The 15,763-nt window shown below is 38.2% G+C and overlaps 1 long non-coding RNA gene across 1 annotated transcript in view; it reads right to left on the bottom strand.

Annotated features, from left to right (window-relative positions):
- LOC138114738 (uncharacterized) overlaps window positions 1–13,559 on the bottom strand; it is a 114,316-nt gene extending 100,757 nt beyond the window's left edge. The window contains exon 1 of the long non-coding RNA XR_011152778.1: window positions 13,388–13,559. This is a non-coding gene — a long non-coding RNA (uncharacterized lncRNA). The remainder of the gene's footprint in view (window positions 1–13,387) is intronic.
- Window positions 13,560–15,763: the final 2,204 nt, after the last annotated feature.

Raw genomic sequence — 15,763 nt, 5'->3', positions numbered from 1 at the left:
AAACCATTTATCCTCACAATAGCTTTGTGAGGTTTAATACTTTAAAGATCCTTCTAAGTCCTCGTACAAAGATCTCACATGAAGTCTTAAAATATTGTTCTTTTGAGACATTTTACCTTTAATTTCTTTTTGGGCTTGTTGTTACTAATTCTTTTAGCACAGAAGTTCTCAGCATGAGACACCCACATAATCTGTGGAATGTTAAAACAATTTATTTTAACAGCTAGAAATATCTAGTTTGGCCTTTCATGTAAATGTCTAACACTAAGTAGTTTTAATTAGATCAGGATTGATAAACATGAATATTCATCTTTAGTTTTGTTAAAGTCATAACATGTATACTTTTTCCTCTGGAATATAAATGTAGACATTCTCTCCTTATCTAGCTTTCATTATGTGTGGCAGTCAAGCATTTTAGATTAAACTAACACAATTTTGGTATCCGAATTTCAGTGCAGATTTGCAAGATAGAAAGAAACGAGCAAACAGAAGGGCAGGAGTAAACACCTCTGTAGTGTTACATTTCAATGAGATTTAGTGATGATTATAGACTTCAGACTGTCCATTGGGTTAAAAGTACAAAAAACCCTGAGACACAGGTACTTTTACATTATTTCAAAATTGTTTAGTCTGTACAAATCACTGCCTCCACTCAGGAAACATCAGATTCCTGTTGGGTGGGAAGTGTGATATTGAAGAGAGAATGTAACTATTTTATAGTAAACAGTTAAATGTTGGTATGCAAGCAGGGAGAGAAGGATGCATTTTCCTCTCATTAACCCAACTCACAACCATCTGATCATTTTACAACTTCAGCCCAAATTAGAGTCATCAAAGGACTCAAGATAACCTACTAAATAATTAGTTATATTCCTATATAGTTGCCCAATTATATGCTATTTTAATTTCTGAATATTTTTAAGAGAGTCTGATGCTGCATCAATCAGTTGAAGACTATTATTTTTCAGGGCAGACATATGATTTGATGAGATGACAGAAATAAAATATTCAACTTATTTCCTTTCTTTTTTAATTTTTGATGTTTAAAGCTCTTCAGAAAAAGTAATAATGAAAGAAACTTGCAGAGGAGTTTATTTTAGGCCTTACATTGTTGAAACAGAGAAAGTTTATTATCTTTGTTTCTGACTGTTATTGTCCAAGCTGATAAACCAAGTGAGTGATGTTTTTCCTTGGTAAGTCCTTATTTATTTTATGTTGCATTTCATGGATTAGTATCAATCTAGGTTAGGCAGTAACAATCAGAATCTAAGATAATAAATATTTTGCCAAGCAGTTTAAGGTGAAGGTCTGAGGAGGTTAAAAATGCAGCAAAAAAACACAAACAAAACTCTTTGCAAAGATTCTGCCTTCCCCACCCTCACTTCACAGAGCATCACTAGGTCTGACTGAGGTTAATGGTTTCAATACTATTTTCCATAACACCCGCATCTGCTTTTTGCTATTCATGTGACGTTAAACACGACATCTTCCTATACATCTGTGCACACAGTCCAGTCAAACCAGGCTGTTCAGTCCTTCTGCAAAGGGAAACGATGTGTCTCTCACAGAATATTGTGCAGCCTCATTCAAATACCTGAGCAAACTGCTCATGACCAACAGCAGCCCTGAAGATCTTAATAAGCATTTAGAGAACTATCTCAAGTTTATTTTATGTCCCCATTTCTGATAGTTCTGACCATGAGCAAAATAACAGGTCATAGAGACAGATACATGAAGCATATTTTCCTTGGTCAGACTCACACATATAAATCCTCAGCGCAGTCACAGACAAATATCTGCTTTCATTCTGCCATCAAGGAAATTTTGAACATATTCTTTAGCCAAAATATTAATATATGCCTGAATATTTTACATAACCTCAAATCTATTCTTATGGAAACAATGCTTTTTGTTCTGGGGCACTAAAGCATGGCAATACTAGAAAAGTAATCAGAGAGGTGCTTGTTATAACCAACTCCAGTTTCCTTGTCAGACAGAATTCTTTACAAATATGTCTCAGAGGAAAGAATAGTACATGAAGAGAGAATTCTATGTGAATTAAAATTACTGAGATAAAGTATCAATAAGTGGCCAGCTCAGGACTTGGCTAAACCTAATATGCCGCAGTAAATCGTATAATCCCCTGTTCTTTAATCTCTGCTTCCAGACAATTAGACAAAGTACCCCTGGAGACTGTTGCCCAACACAAGATGTTGACATGAACTTACTATTTATAACTCAGGTAGGCAATATATACTTTGAGATTCTTTTTTGCTGACACATGAAGCATGACTAGAGTGGGTTTAAGCAAATAACTCATGCCCTCAGCATTTAATTCATCTAGATTCTGTATGCAGCCCAGATTATAGAGGAACACAGAGAAAGCAAACATGTTTTTAAAAGTATGATTTAGCCTCCTTTCAAATATAAGAAAAAAGATAAGTGGGGGGAGGGAAGCAGCAGCCATGGTACAATGATTTTTCAACCAAAACAACATTAAAAATGATACACATAAGAGAATATGTAATATTTTCATTACTTCACTTGCTATCAGTTAGGAGATCAGAGAGTCAAACACCAGTAATTGTGATTTGAAATTTATGATCCTGCAGTCATATGAAAGTACTGGTCAAATGAATAGTTATGCACAGAGTAAATGGTAACTCCAAGGGTGGAATTGGCACACTTAGGAGAGACACTGACAAACGCTTGCACTTGTGCAACTTGTTGCCCCTTGTGCAAATCTGGTTTAATCAATAATCAAATTGCCTGCTTTCATGTGAAAATACAGCTCATGTCACCTTCTGTCTGATGAGCTCTTGTAACTGAACCCCGAAGTCACTCACTGAAACAGCTGCTAAGGAAATAGAGTACCTTGGGAGAAATTCAATTGTGCTCTTCCTCAGAAAAGATGCACAGGCCACTGGTGCTGGCAGTACACACAGCTTAAAGGGAAGCATTTTTTCCTGTCTGATTTCTAGATGGTAGCAGAATCACCTCAAAATAAAAACCTTCTGATTAACACAATTAGAATAGAATTTCTATTATAGCCTCCAAAATTTAAACCTTGGAAGTTAATAAACACCATTAAAAATAGACCACCTTTCCCCTCAGTGAGACCTGTATTCAGTAGTACCATGCTGAGAACAGGATTTGAGAGTTCAGTTTGAGGTTCACAGTCCTTTAAAAAATACAAACTTAGTAAATGATTTTTCATTGCCTCCAATGTAGAGACTGTGACAGTGGCAATTATTGCCCTGCACACCTGTTGTATCTCCAGTGTTTGTCTGAAGGCATAAATTCACAGAAGTTGTTGTCCTTGAAAATATGCTTATTAAATTTAGAGAGTAAGAAAAAAATGGAAAGCAACTGATAGTGAAATATTTTTTAAGATTTTTATAATTTTGCCATGTTGCAAGAAACACAGGTGAACGGTTTTACTTAGAGAATGTACGTGCTAATTTGTCAATGAAAATGAAGGGATATCCTTTACAGATTGAACAGCATTTTCCTTGGAATGACACAAATATATACTGTTTTGTCATGCATAATCAATATCATTAGTGAAAAAGATTCATAGCACACCAGACAGAAACACACCAATCTTAAAGTCAAATCATATGAGGAATAAAGTGCTTACATAATAAACTGGAGGTACCCTAGATCTTATTCATGAGCCATGACAACTACATTTTAATTAAGTAGAAAAATAATCAGTATTGATTTTAATATTTTTTTTCTGGCTTTCCATCTTTTTATAACAGAAGTGAACTCCAGAAAGAGGAAGACTTGAAGGACAGGATCATGATGTCATTTCTGCACTATTCTTACAAATATTTTATCCTTTTCATTTTGAAGTACAATCTATAAAATTGCTTAGAATGAAGAGGAGAAAAAAAAGAGACTGCTCTTCATCAGGCTAAGAATGGTTCTTTTTAGTGCTCTAAAAGCTTTAATTGCACCTCTTTTCTGATCTTAGCATTAAAAACTACAATAGAGAATAACAAAGAGGATCAGCTCGCGCACTCAAAGGAACATATTGAAAAGAGCAGTAGCAATGCACGTGTCCTTGAAGCCCTGAGAATTTCTATTATACCCTCCAAAAGGCTGAGCAAACACTGACGTGTGCAAGGTGAGGTGCCAGTGAGGTAATCACACAGTAAACCAAAGTCAAGACTTATTATGTAGATGCTATAAATATCATCATTTTAATTTCAGGTGCACTTATGATTATGTTTTTTTAATTTACAGTTACTGAAGTTCCAGGACTGGTGTTACACAAATATTTCTCATTCATGGGTCTCAAAAGAGGGCAAAAGCAAGACTATATTTATTTTGAAAAGGGGAATTCAGATAATTTACCCCTAGGCCCTGAATCATCACTTGTTTTAAAGTTCTCATTTGGGCTCCACCTGTTGATTTTAACACAACAGGTTCCTTTTGCCAGAAAAAACACTTTTTTCCTCACTTTTGAATACTACTTAGAGGAAAACCACATGTTTACCATTCAGTCCCTACTTTTTAAATAATAGTGTACACTTCATTTCTCCACTGGAATCTGTAAGTTGAAATGTATTCTTCCTCCTGTTCTATCAAGATTCTATTCTTATTGTGTGCTGCCAGACCAGCCCCTCTCCCAGATATTTGGGAAGTGGAATAAATGTCTGCCTGTGGGAGATGTTGGTATTAGCAGATATTCTTATTTTGCCATTCCATTTGCTAATTTTTTGCTGGAATTAAATTATGCCAACCACCCTCTCAGTAATTCTTATCAGCATCGCTTGTAGCACATTCTCTAAGCAGTAAATTTACAATACATTTATTCTTGTTATTGCCTAGGTGGTCTTTCCCCACTACCTTTTAAGCTGATGGACTGCTCAAAACACCACACACCTCTGGAATAGCTATATATGGGGGTGGCAGAATGAACCCAGATGCCCTCCTTCAGAGGAGATCTGTGTTGCCAGGTTTCTCTCTTTAGTATCAGAGAACAGGTAGTCAAGTATTGATACCTGGTACAAAGTAGGAGAAAGGAATTTCTGAGTTTTCCTTCTTTCACAGCAGGAGCTCCGTACTAGGGAAAGCATGCCCAGCTCAAATCATCACTGCTAGAGGCTAGAGTGAATTTATTATAAAGGTTGTTCCTACAGCCTACTGATACTGATATTTTATTCCATTTTGTCTGACCATTCTTAGCAGATTGACAAAATTTAAGGGTATGAGAAAAAACTCAGAAGTCAGATGAGCTTGAAGCAGAAAAGTAATTCCAGAACTCACACCAAAATTTTATTAGCAACTGTATATTTTGTTGGAGTGGATTGCAGGGGTAATTAATAATGCCAGATAGCTAATAATTAACCTCTCTCAGATTTGGCATTGCATTATTCAAACAAAGAGATTACTTTAGGGACCAAAAATGTAGGTCACAGGAGTATTCTAAGGACATACTTTAAAGAACTCTTGTGGGCTTTCCAGTCTCTGAAGTAAATGGTTCTATCACCTACACCAGCTGTAATAGCCTTGTGCTTATGATTCCCCCTGCCATCCCCTTTTACATCTAGTGGGTATCTTCAAAGAGATAGGAAATCATTTTCTCCTTGTGTTTTTGGCCTTGAATCTTTTTCCACTGAAGCCATAGGCAAAATTCCCACTGAAGAGAGTAACAATGAGTGAGTTTTACATCTCCATTACTAGACTGTCACATTTAATATTGCCTTTCCTGTCTCTCCTCTGCCACTGATTATCTGGGCCAACCAGTGCTCTTTTTCATGAAGAAAGGTGATGCTTGCATGGGTCCAACTTTGGTGACACAGATAATGAAGTAAACTACATGAAAGACTCACATATCTTGTGTAAATAGATCTCTACCACATAAAAGCTGAACTGGGAACTTTTGTTACATTTCATCACTGTTTCACTATCCTTCAGTAGTATTAATGTTCAAGTTAAGAATCAGGTAATAATCATGAAGAAATCATCCCATTATAAGTTAATGGCTGGATTTTCAGTTAATGGACCACATTGAAGAAAAGGGCAGTTAACAGTATAACAAACTATAGTAATATAACCAATTTCAAGGGGATTATTGCTACCATAAACTGTATTAAATGGTTTATAAAAGGAATGGCTTTGGCTTTTTTTTTTTTTTTTTTTTTGAGTTATGTGAAGAAGAGCAAATGAGAGACTTCTTTGTTATCTAAGTTGTTTCTAACCAATTTTCAAAGCATTTTGGACAATGGGAATGCTGCTAATAATGTCACTTAATGAATATTCTAAATGCACCAGAGGTTGTTCTTTCCTCTAATATGTGGGGGAAGCCATGAACTCATTTTTGTGATGAGAATTCAATGAAGCTGGTCTAAAACTCAGTGTAGAAAAGAAGCACCAGATTCAGTCTATACTCAGTTCCACTACCAGAGCCCATTGCTTCACCATTTGAAAATCTCATAATCTGTCAGTCAATTATCTTACAAGGCCAAGAGAGGATGAAAATAAATATATTGAGAGCCCTGTTTCACCTTGAGTTCTACAAGTAGACTAGATTAGTAACTGGCAGGGAAGAGTCAAGTTATATGTGTATACGTATTTTTGCCCTTTGGCCATACAGTGGAAATAGATTTTAGTGGGTTTTTTTCAGATACGATGCATTTTTTCTTCAAGTATAAATTTATGCTCTGAAGAATTAACATAAGATATAAGCCATTTATTGAGATAACAGTGCTAGGCATTTCACTAATTCTGCTTCTAACTTCAATGACCAGATGGATTCTCAACTCCCATTCCATCTAAACGTATGAACAGCAAATCTTACATGCAAGAGGATGGGGGGAAAAGGGAAGAGATCTCTAAGGGATGGTTGAACAAAACAAAACAAAGGATTAAAGCGGAGGAGGGGGGAATAGCATAGCCCACTGGCTGTACTTCCCCTGATGCCTGAGTCCTTGCTAGAATGTGGCAGTAGTACACACATGAAGAACACTTCAAACTTCCACCCTTACATCAGGATAGGTGTGATGGGATTTTTCACTGGAGTAACAAAATGCTACCATTTTTTTCTTTGACCGCTGCCCCTCCTCAGCACCAGAAGCAATCAGGGTTAATGTTGCACAGTCTGTACCAGTTCCCAACAGTTTCCTAAGGTGCACTTTCTGCCTGCCATGGCTGGAGTTTGCCATGGGTCTGCCTCTCTTCATTGGTCTAGTCCACTACAGACCATCTTCATTTAGATTACTGTAATTCAAATATTATGAATTGCACATAATGATTTAGGTTAATATAGATTTAAATTTCTTTCCAATAAATAAGTCAGAGGCAGCATCCAACATAAAAGAATACTTGCTCATTAAGAGGGTGAAATGATAATGTCTCGAGTCATTTAGATAACAACTTGCACATAAAAAAACTTGAAAAACTGAAGGTCCTGTGTCCATAGACACTTTAAATGGAGTGCAGTTAATCATGTTCTTTTATATTATCAGCAACCCAAATATTTTCTTGGAGTGTCTATTTGAGTAGCTGCATCAGGGAATAGAAGCAAATGTCATGCGGTTGCAAAAGGGCAGTCGCTGCAGTGGGGTGTATAAACATGAGCACAGCCTGCCAGATGCACGTCTTTTGGCTCTTCTCAGAGCTGATAAGGCCTCCACCAGAATATTGGCTGCCAAGGGAGATGTGGCCCAACAGCAAAGAGTCCAGAGCACAGAAATGGGAGTTTTCACTCACTCAGAAGATGCAATCAGTGAAGAAAAACAATCAGACTTATTTAACCTTTAACTTTTGTTAGGCTAAATATTTCGAATTCTATTCAAAATTTCTATCACTGTATTCCACTTAGTACCAAAACTATTTAATGGAATTTCAGCTTAATAACAGGTTGGATTACTAAGCGAATTATACCAGACTCTCTAAGGCATAGGTGGAATTTATCAGTATCACTGCAAAGGAGAATAAGTAGCCTAAATATTTTTGGGGCTCATCAAAAATTGTGGAACAAAATACCTTTTGTATGAAGGAAAAGCTTTTTGGCAGGTAGTGATTAGAATGCAAATTCTGGAAGCTTCAGGACCCTCTGTAACTTTCACTGTGATTTTTCACATGACCGTAGACAATTTTGAGGCTGTGTTTAATCAATCAGCCTCAAAAAAACCCCCAAACTGATCTATAAGATATACAAGTTAAGATACAACTTACATAAACCAATGCTGTCTATTCGAAATAAATTCTTGTTTCAACCAGCAGCTAATAGAGCTAATAACTGATCACTCAGGTATTGCTTCATCAGCCAGCTTTCTCCACACCTGCTTTACTTGACATAAGCCTATTATCAAAGAGCCACTGATTTATGAATTTCCCACTGACACAGGAGGAGAGAAACATTTCTTCCTTCTTTTCAGAGCCTAAATAAAGATATATGAATGGAAGAATATGTGCCTTGCGTTCTACCTTTTCATGTTCAGTAATAGATCAGGATAAATAAGGAGGAAAAACAAAACAAATGGTCAAGTATTGCATCTCATAAGTACTTGATTTCTTTATCAGATGGTAGCTTCCCATATTTGTAATGAAGATAAACATTATTAAAGGATCGGTTTCAAAATTAGGATGAAAATTCTCTACATACACTGTAAAAGTTAAAAATCATCAGTACTACAGATTTTTAGTCCTTTTATTGTCTTCCTCACACACTTGCGTATATTGAAATAGGCTTTGTGCTAGTGTTATTTCATTTTAAAAGTCTTCAGAATAGGTTTCTTCCATCCTGTTCCTCAAGCAGCTGGTCATGTCCTTAGTAGATTTCGCATATTAATCTTCTAGTATCCATCTCAGATTTCATCTTCAATTCTGTCCCTTTGGCATTGTTTAAACTTTATACCTTTCAAATAGTTGTATAAAATTCATATTCTCTAATATCTAAAGTATAAGTAACAGTTTTGAAAAGATTAGTTTAATCTGTTCTAGTTTCTTTATCATCTTAATTGAGAGTTACTATCTTCAGTTTATGAAAACCTAGGTCCCATAGTGTCTCACTTTATGTTGGGCTAAGCAGGACTTGAGGCAATCATTCCTCTTTCCCAGGATATGAGAAGGATGAAGAGTGGTATTCACCACCAGCATTCCTCCTCTCAAAAATAAGGGGAGCCACAAGGATATTGTGCTCTTCCATATTCAGTGCACTCAGCTGCAGGCTCTGGCACACTGCAAGATGAAATAGAAGGAATTGCTGCTCACATTGTTGATGATATTTCCTCCTGAAAAAAGGTCTAGCACATATCACATACATTCACTAGCAGCCCTCGTTTCGGCCTTTGTTAGTAGTCAGCTTCCTTCTTCCCATAGAATATCCGTGCAAAAGATAATTTCCTCTAAAGCACAGGTCATCCTCCTCTTTCTCACAAATCCCATTTTGTTCTTTTGTGCTCACGTTCATAATTTCACTGTATGAGTTTGCTCTGTCCAAAGGGCTATTTGCAATTTCTTCAATTGGAAGTGTCATTACTATGCTGGTTACTTCTTTTTAATCACAAAAATGGATTTAACCCCATTACCAGCAGCACACCTTTGAAATACCTCATCCCCAATGGAGGTGCCTTTCAGTTATGGACTGTGAACAGGCACATCAAATTCCCTCTTTTTGTACCAGGATAGATCACTCACAGTCAGAAAGCTCCTTTGACTTTCCAAGTACTGATTAGGGGAGATTTGGACTGGTTTGGTGCTGCATTACATCCTGTATACCTAACAGGCTCACAGGGATGCATCCATATTTCACTGCAATCTGATTACAACAGACAACTGGCTTTTGAGTCTCCCCACTATGGTTTCAAGGCAACAAGAAGTGAGAACCATATGGCAGCATTGCTACGGGACTAAGAGATTTAAGTCTTCTAAAGAACCAGCCGACCTCTGACTTGCAAATGGTAATTTTCTGATTTTTAAAATCTCAGCAGCCTATACTGCATAAAAACTGTCAGCTTAACAACCTGTACACATACAGCATAATGTCTTCCAATAACACTGCCTGCCAGGAGTCACCATCTGCACTTCCTCTGCTGGGAACAGCCAAACTGTTACACACAGTTGGGCTAACAGAGGGATATCATGCAAGGTTCCTCAGCACAAATGTTGGGGAGCATAGGAAGGCTTCACCTTCACGGGAACGAAAGGCTGGACAGCAGCACTGCAGAAAGGGACCTGGAGGTCCTGTTCCATGGCAAGTTGAATGTGACTCAGCAGTGCCCTCGCAGCCAGGAGGGACATCCCTGTCCTGGGGGGCATCAGGTACAGCATCAGCAGCCGGGCCAGGGAGGGGATTGTCCTGCTCTGCTCTGGGCTGGAGTGCTTTCACCTCGAGTGCTGGGGTAGTTTGGGTCACCACAATATAAGAAAGATATAAAGCTGTTAGAAGAGCTGTGAAAGGCTGAAAGGCCTTGGGGAGGAAGCCATATGAGGAGTGGTTGAGATCACTGTGTTTGTTCAGCCTGGAGAAGAGGACACTGAGAGGAAACCATTGCAGTCTGCAGCTTCCTCACGAAGGGAAGTGGAGGGGCAGACTCTGATCTCTGCCCCTGGTGACCAGTGACACGACCTGCAGGAACAGTATGAGCCTGAGTCAGGGTTAGGTTGCATATCAGGAAAAGGTGTCTCACCCAGAGGGTGGTTGGACACCGAACAGGCTCCCCAGGGAAGCAGTCACAGCACCAAGCCTGCCAGAGCTCAAGAGACATGTGGACATTGCTCTCAGGCACATGATGTGACTCTTGGGGCTGTCCTGTGCTGGGCCAGGAGCTGAACTTCAATAGTCCTTGTGAGTTCCTTCCAACTCGGGATATTCTATGATTTTGTAGGTGAATAAAAAGACTCCCATTTTTATGCTGTTTCCATCAGCTTCCTACAGAGCCAGAGCAAGGAAACTAAGTTATGGAACAGAGCAAGGTCTTTAGTAGTAAAAAGCTCTTCACAACTGTGACAGCAGGTACTATCTTCATATGGCATGTTCTGGGGGAGTAAAAAGCAAGACTACCCTGTCCATCAGCTGTGAAAAACTCAGGCCTGATAGAGTCATTTAGACAGTGGAGTAAGCATATGGAAATTTAAGTCTTGCTTTGACTAATTCAGGAGCAGCTTCTTAGCTGGTATAAACTGATTGGGTAGTGACAAAATACACAGCTGAGGATCTGCCCACATTCTGTTTTCTTTGCTTCTGTAAATGAAAATGTCAATGCTCCCTATGCATATGTTCCTCTACAGCAGCTATGCAACACTAGCTAATAACAAACATTCCTTACCCAAATCTGCCATTGGTCCTGCTCTGCCATGACTGTATCTCCCAATGCTTGCCATGCTGCCTGTCCTGCAGGCAGTTCCCTGAGCTGTACAGCTCTGGCAGATGAGGAGGCCTCAGCTACATCCCACTGAACATTAAGCACTCATAATGCTTAATGAGTGCTTCAGTGACTTGGACAGCTTTAATTCCACCCCACAATCTTTGGTGCAAAGAGATATCTCTTCTAACTTCTGCTGTCTCCAGGGAAGGATCCTATTGCACAGTTTTTAGCTGAAGCTTTCTTCCCTGGATAAGCTATTGTTTTATGTTGCTTCCCCATTGCCCACTGAGTGAGTTACATGATTCCCACATACAGCACACAGCTCTGTCTGGGTCTCAGGCTCTCAGCATTGTGAGAAGTTTCTAAAAACACCAGCCAACAAAGCTGGGTTCAGATTGAGCCCTAGAAGGAACGGAGCTGAGAAAAGAATAATCTTTTGCTTTCTGAGCCTCATTATGGCTATCATAAAGAACCATGGCAATCAAAAGGAGACAAGAAGAAGGCAAGAATGATGGCTGAACTCACATGTACATGTGCTGTTCTTAGTAAAAACATCAGCTATTTTTTACTGGTGTGCATGTCTGTTTAGATAAAGGAACATGTAGGAACTTGCATCCTGTATTTCCACTTTCTCTGGAGGTACTTTTCTGCAGAAGATAGTTGCTTCTACATGTGTGAAAACATTATCTCTGTGTCTATGGTAACATGTGCACAAAGTTTCTCTGACGCTGTTAGTGAAGAAGGTCTTGGGAAAGAGAAAAAGCATAAAGGGCTGGCTCCAAAGGTGTTAGATTCATTTGAGAAATAATACTGGGATACAGGTGTGTTATATAGAAATATTGCAAAAAATATTTTAATGCCTTTCCTTTACCTGCAGTGCCATATTTGCTCAGTGGATCACTGCACTAGAACACTGATCACTTACAGTGGTTACCTGCGCAGCATGTCACAGTATTCAGCTAAATTAAGCTTCACTACAGCATTTAGGGGGTTTTTCAGCCCTGGGTTTCACCCAATTTTACAGTTGGGTAGAATGAAGCACAAGTAGGTCAAGCAACTTTTCTAAAGTCACAGACTAAATACATAATTTACTTGTAAAATCAGAAATCCAGGACACTACTACTTTCAGTTCTCTTGTTTGAAAAGCTAAAATGTACTCAAAATATTTAAAAAAAATGAGATTATGTAAAAAAAAAAATTACAAAACATTTTCTCTGTGATTTATGAAAAAGTGTTTCTATATAATAAATAGCTATGCTAGAAAACACTATTGTTACCACATTTACTTGTTGCCTTTCCTGTTTCAGATGTTCATGAGTAACATACACGCAAGAAATATGTGCTACAGAAGCTAGCAGCAGTTCAAAACTTAGATTTTTAAGTTTTCAGTTTGGTCAGTTATGGAGTTATTCAACATTTCTCAAGAAAAGGTACCCTGATCCATCTGTGGGTCTCCTGGTCCAGAGAATACTAAAAACAGAGACTTCATCTTGAACCTAGTCATTCTAGAAAATTAGAAGTAATTAGGACTTCTTCAGTCCTGCAAGTTACAGCAAAAGATACCGACACATGGAGAAACAGAAAAAAAAAAAAATCTACATTTGCTACTGGTTAGAAAATTTTTGACAAAAAATGCTTTGAATTTCAGCATTTTGTGCAAAAGTTTAACTTTTAAAACAAGTATTGGCAAAGTAAAGGAGGGAACACAAAGCCAGCAGTTACTAAATAGAGAGCCAAGCATTCCAAAAGCTAACAGGCCCAGAAAATCTTCCCATGAGCAAACCACAACCAAGTCTAAGAACAACAGGCAGCAAACTCAAGTGACAAGTCCACAGTTCTTCTAAAAATTACACCTAAAAGAGCAATCTTATTCTTAAAACAGAAATTGCTGTCTAGCTACCATCAATTCTTTGCTTCTTAAGTGCAGTTAACTTCAAAGCTCTTAATCTGCATCTGATCCTTCAGGAATCCTGTAGAGATTTTAAGGATTTCTAGAGGACCTAATCTCCCTCAGGATGCACAGTACAACATATTCTACTAATATTATAATTAGTTTGAATCACCCAGTTTAGCTTCTGAAACTCCAGGCACTCTCAGGTATCTCAGCAACCACCACTTCTGCGCTGCTACAAGTGCAACATGTTCAGCAGGACTTTTCCAGATCCTGTAAATGCCACATTGTAAGTCTGCAAGAACAAGGTTCCTCTGAAACCAGACCACACTGCTTCTGTTCTTTCCAACCATGCTTCTCCAAGGAAAATTTACCTCACCTGCTCCTCATCTTTTATCTTCTACAGCTGGGCCAATTTTTTTACCACGTTAATTGTAACTTGCATTAACTCCTTCATTACTGGAAAGAGTTCATGGACACCGATAATACTTAGGAAAGTAAAAGCAGAAATCAGATCAATGTCCCCAAAAAGTATTGCAGGTTACAGATCAGTTTGTGGTTGCTTCTTTATGGATCAAGCTCTGTATAAACCAGAAGACAGTGGTCCTGTAGCCATGTTTTTGACTTTTATGCCTTAATTATACACCTCACATAATTTCAAGGACTGAAGAAGAGACTGTAAGGTGTAAGTATTGCATTTATCAAGATAGTTTTGCCAGCAGGCAACAAACTGAGGACTGATATTTAAGAAGTCAGATCCAGCAGTAACTTAATGCAGACAGATTTTCACACTCTCTGATCATTTGCATAATGATCCCTAGAGCTGCATTCTGCTCCTCAGCAGTGCAAGGAGCCACTCATTCCCCCAGCAATATTTAGCGGGAATCTTTCAGAACCCTAAACTTCTAACTTCACAGAGCATGTGTGAAGTACTTTAAGTTACAATATCCAAATTCAGATTTCTCTATCATATTAAGGAGACAGTTTATTTATTGGCCTTATGTGAATCTGCTTCTACAAACCAATGCACACCCCTTATCACCCAGCCAACAGGTAGCAACATATGCTAACATACTGTTTGAACATGGAAGAGTGAAAATCCTAATTACATATGGATAAATATATTATTTACATGCATCTGTTTGGGATTAAATCTTTGTGAAAGAGGAATCAGAAAGATTATGATGTTCTAAGATAAATTTAAAATTTGGTTATAAATTTAAAATAGGTGGTTAACGTAAGCATTCAAGCTGTAAGAGACTTTCCCAAGCATTCAGGCTTGGAGAATCAGAGTGGAATTTATTTATATGAAATAAGTTATTCTAGAAAAAAGCAGGAATAGGAAAAGCAAAGCGCACTGGAGAACATCAGAGGGAGCTCACAGAGGGTTCAAGGGGATAGTGAAGCAGAACAAGGAGAGCAGTTCCTATATTGTTTTATTCCACAATCTAGTTTAATCCTACTGAATGATATTTACTCAAAGCAAACTGTGATCAAATCAGGTCTCTATCACCCAGTTATTAGGCTATAAATGCTAAGATGAACCACTCTTACAATAATTTCAATAATTTCCGACCCTCAAAAATAGTTACTGCTGGCTGACAGCATGAGCCACCATTTGCCTTGTTCCCCAGCTTATTCACACAAGCTCTTCCATCTGTACTTCATGGGCTGATTCCAACTTTTGAAGCGACTCTTTGTGGAAGTACTTTAAAGGACAAAGTTCTGAAGGGTACCACAAATATGGAGATGAGATGGGAAGAATTGCTATGCATCAGAAAAGGTTCATTTCCTGACTTTTTCAAGGAATGGGATTCCTAAAGGCAGGGACAGTATGAAGTCTGTATAAATGCTTAGATCCTTACTTTATTCAAAAATAAAGAAGGAAATAAAATGTTACATGCAAACATGACCTGTCCAAAAGGATGCTACACATGAAGAAGGACAATTCACAGAATACTTATAAACCTCTCATCTTCTGTGGGATCTCTGTTAACTTTTACACTATTTAAAGTGAATTTTTAATTCCACACATTAAATATAAGAGTGTTAGAGAGCATAGGAGAGTTGAGCTGATGTTCCTACCCTATGAAAGTTTTATTTTATTGTTTAAGGTCTTGCCCAGGACTACCCTACATGGAACTGCAAAGCCTTCCTGGTCACAGGGTGCCTTTTCCTTTTCGTGGTTTGCTGGGTTCCCTCGGGTCACTGCACTGAGCCTGCCGACCGCAGGTCACGTTTGCTGATTCCATATTTGCCAATTCCAGTGTTACTCTGTAACTTCCTAACTGGCACATGCTGCCTCAGTCACTGTCCAAAAGCTCTAATTAGCAGTCACAATATCCACAGGAAAGAGAGAGGAAGTATCTTCTGCTGCTTGTTTAGATACCCTGTTTCATATACAGGATTTATCTTCAGAAAAGCTTGTGATGCCTGACCTTGATATGTATGGAAAATTCTGCCCGGGAATTCTGCCAGACATTTTGTTTGATATCTATATTTTCTTCCTCTTGGCCATCTTCTTGTTGTATTTTTTTCCCCTTCTGGC

The sequence above is a fragment of the Aphelocoma coerulescens genome, chromosome 9 (genome assembly GCF_041296385.1).
Source record: "Aphelocoma coerulescens isolate FSJ_1873_10779 chromosome 9, UR_Acoe_1.0, whole genome shotgun sequence".
Lineage (NCBI taxonomy): Eukaryota > Metazoa > Chordata > Aves > Passeriformes > Corvidae > Aphelocoma > Aphelocoma coerulescens.
Note: the sequence above shows the minus strand (reverse complement) of the source record. Positions and strands in the feature narration are given on the sequence as shown.